This window comes from Pinus tabuliformis, chromosome 6, assembly GCF_031772625.1.
Source record: "Pinus tabuliformis cultivar Carrire ecotype Pingquan chromosome 6, CPIR1, whole genome shotgun sequence".
NCBI lineage: Eukaryota > Viridiplantae > Streptophyta > Pinopsida > Pinales > Pinaceae > Pinus > Pinus tabuliformis.
The window spans coordinates 1994363114-1994367277 of record NC_142292.1 but is presented as its reverse complement, the minus strand read 5'-3'; positions in this window follow the sequence as shown (position 1 = coordinate 1994367277).

Sequence of the window (4164 nt, the reverse complement as noted above, 5' to 3'; positions counted from 1 at the left end):
GAAATCAAGTCCCCAGTGGAGTCGCCATTTTGTCACACGGAATGAGTCGATCTTGCGGAAAAGATTGACCTTCCTAGAATCTAATGATATCTAGTGACAAGAAAGCCAATCAAAAACTATCTTTCTCTAAATATGAAATATATAAACAAAGGCAAACAAGTGCTTTAGGCCTACCTTGGGTCCAATGCAAGTTTGTGGAAGCCTCGCTCCTTTGATCCAAATGAGCTCCCTTGTAGCGAATTTGCAAACACAAACAATCAAACAAATTAAATAGCACCTGAAAAGCTATCATAAAGCATACTTATCATGATGATCAAGGAATTCATGAAACAAATGACATAAGACAATTTTTTGAGAAAAATGAATCTAATTGTATTAATTCAAATCAAGAATAACTTTACAACCTGTGCCTTGATGTTGCAGAAGCTCCTCCCAAGGTCCAACAAGAATTCTCCTCTACTTTGACAAGTTTCACTCTCTTCCCAATGAAGCCAAAAGGTATGTGATCTCTCCTCTCAAGCTTAACTAGGAAGTCTCAATTCCACCAGCATTTACCCTCAAAAATGTTCAGCTTCTAACCTCTCTAGCAACCAGCCCAATGCCTTAATTTATAGTGCAATGGAGGGAAGTTACTAGGTCCTCCTTCAAAGGGATAGCTCCTCTCATCAAGGGATTACCTCCTTCTCTTTTGGGGTGCATGAACCACCTAAGAGTGAACAATCCACGTCAAAATTCCTTCTAGAATCATCTAGAATTAACCCAAAGTGAGTTTTTTAGAATAAACTTGCGCCTTTTTTACTTTCACAGGGGTCCGCACCGACTCCTTTAGGGACAGAGCGGGCAGGTCTGCAGGTAATGTGAACACGGGGTGTGGGACCGCAGGCAATAGTGAGAGAAAGTGTGGAACCAGAGCTTTGTTGATTTTCAATGTCTTTCTCTCATTTTCAAAGCTTGACCTGAAGAGCTGAGGTCTGAGACTTGCTTAGGAGGACAGTACAAGTGATGATAGACCCATATTGACTGCAAATAATCATGGTGACGATATTTTTGTGTAACAGATATTCCAGAGAAGCAAAGGATTGATGTCTTCATAGGGACTTTAAGGGATAATATCCAACATGAGATTTGCCTTTGGGAACCTGATTCATTAGAGAAGGCATACAGGTTGGCAAGAAAAATTGATAGAAAAATTATGGCAATAAGGAATCCTACCACTCACAACTATAAAGATGGAAGTGTTATTGCTCCTAGCCTTCCACAACCTACAAGGTTGACACCACAACAATTGGAAGAAAAAGGAGAAAATGGGATTTGTTACAATTGTGATAGCAGACACAATGAAGGTCATAAGTGTACTGAGAAGAAATTATTTTACGAAGATTGTGAAGAGGAGGAAAAAAAGGATCAAGAAACATTAAAAGAAGAGGATATACACCAGGAACCAACCCCAGAGAAAGAATAAATGAATCCAACCATATCTTGTAGTGCATTGGCAGGAATTACCACTCCTCAAACTCTCAAGATAGATGGACAAACAGAGATAGTGAAAAAACATTTGGAATGATATCTTCGTTGCTTTGTATATGATAAACTAACACAGTGGGTCAAGTTGTTACATCTGGTTGAATGGTGGTATAATGCTTCAGCAAAAATGACCCCATTTATGACACTTTATGGATATCATACACCATCCATCACATCATATTTAAGAGAAAATTCTAAGGTTCAAGCAATGGAAGATCACATCAAGAATTAACAACAAATTCTCCAACTCTTAACGGATGACCTCACTTTGGCACAAAATCAAATGAAACAACAGGCATATCAACATCACAAAGAAAGAAGTCATGATGTAGGTGAATGGGTATTTTTACGACTACAACCATACAAACAAATGTCCCTCAAGCAAGCTAAGAAGGTGTTGTGGCCAGTAACAACCCCCCTTTTTATTTAGTGTTATTACTAATACTAAATAAATGGGGCCCCTTAATCAAAAAATTTAGAAATCAATTAGTACTTGTATTTCTCTCCTAAATAAAACCTACCATCATAAACTTAGGAAAATACTTTGAAAAATCTTTGAAAAACTTAAGTTTTATGATAAGGTAATACAAATCGCATCGCAAAAACGATAACAGGATACCCCCTTGCAAGTCGAACTCTAGAAATGCGAGATTACGATAAGTGATGACAAACACATATCGCATCGCATGCATCAAATACTGCTTACATTGAAACACCTTAAATTGCCGATATGCGATGGCGCATATCGCAAATCGCATTTCGCAGAAAACATATTAACGAGGATTGTCATATTTTACAATATTGCAATTATGCGATATTGCAATATTGCGATATAACAATTTTGTGATAAAGCGGCACGAATATGCAATAATGCGATATAGCAAGCTGTCATTCTGCGATATCATGATTCTGCAATGTTGCGATCTGCGATATTGCAAAGAAAATCACAAAATCGCCTCATTGCAGATCATTCGGGCTTGTTATTCAAAAAAGTAGTTTCCGTAAATCAACACCTGGTTATGTGCTTTAAATGCTAATTAATGAATTAGTTGCCAGTTGTTAATGGAAACATGGTTTCACACTTATCAAAGAGTCATTTCACGTAAGGTGGTATATTTTATGCGTCTTCGGCATTTAAAACTTTTCCATCACTTTCCTTATCATTATTTTCACTTCACTTGTGAATTGCAGGAATGAAGAACAGAGAATGGTACAAAGAAATACGGAGGAAAAAATGGGAAAGAAAAGTAAAGCCCCGAGCACTGAAGAGAAGGAAATGGTGCCCTTGTATACAGACACCGCCTGTAACCAAGAAGCTGGTATTGCTACGTGGGAAGGCATGCACAATCTATTTGAGGAGGAGAATCCCAGAGTAATGGAGGTCAAGGCTACTACGGGCTTACATAGTCCTTCCAAGAAACAGATAGTTTAAGGCTCAGGGTCAAGAGCTCACGAAACCATTATTTTTACAAAGTTTGAGCTTTATACCCGCTAAAAGAAAGAAGCGCAAAAGGCAAAAAACACATCAAGGAAGCCCGGATCAAGAAATGGAGGCAGTTTCAAAGCTTCTAATTGCACAGTCACCTGCAAGTCCCGAAAATAGAAAGAAAGCAAAGATAGAGACAAACTGGAAACAGAAGGCTCAAGAAAAGGCAGAAGCAATCAAAGGATTAACCAAGTTGAACTGGGGTCATTACTGGGCATACTTGGTAAAGCCACATAGTCAGTCGATGACTCTCAAGTGCATCATCAATTCTGCTGAAAAGATGGTGCCAGCTCTTGTCGATTTTGTTTGCACATCACAGCTAAAATCGGAAGTCAGCCAGCCGACTCTTCTCAAGCAAATGCTGAATGCTTGCGACGTTAAGGAGAAAATACAGAAATAGTTAGATGTTAGATTTAATTTTAGAAATAGTTTTGCTTTACTTTTTCCTAGATAAAGGACGGTCATTTAAACCGTATCCTACATTTTTGTAATAAGTTATTTTTAGATATAGTTAGTAGTATTTAAACCCTTCTCATGCATTTAGAGAAGGGTCCAGAAATTTGTCAAAAACTTGTCCTCGGAACATGCACTTTTGCACCCTCCAAGGAGGTTTTGATGAATGAATGGAACAGGATTTATTGATTTTTGCATCTAATATCTGCTACTAATGTTGCACTTCTGTACTCTTAGTGGATGTTGGATTAAGGATAGATAAATCATTATCACTTGAAGCTCATGAGTAGGACTAGTTATAAATGGTACTTCTATCTCTTAACTATTTCTGCCTTTGTGTTAAAGTGATATTCAAGTTCAGTTGTTTATATATTAATGCGTGAATGCCTGAGTTATCATTTGGCACTTTTGTACGGTGATAGCTATCTATTTATGCTTAATGTATGAGTAGCGTATTATGCGATATGTTATTCACAACTGTTTCGTCTAACTTTTTATACGAAGTGGTTCATCTCTATTGAATTCTTTTCTCATAATAGTTGAATGATCTTTATTACCAATTGTTATTTGAAATCATTTTAGATCGCATAACAGAAGGATTACACCCCGGGTTAGTATAGACTTAGATGTTTCTGTTTTCTAGAATACAATAGCATGTCATTAGACTAAAGTTAGAATTAGAGCATTTTATTTAGGAACCG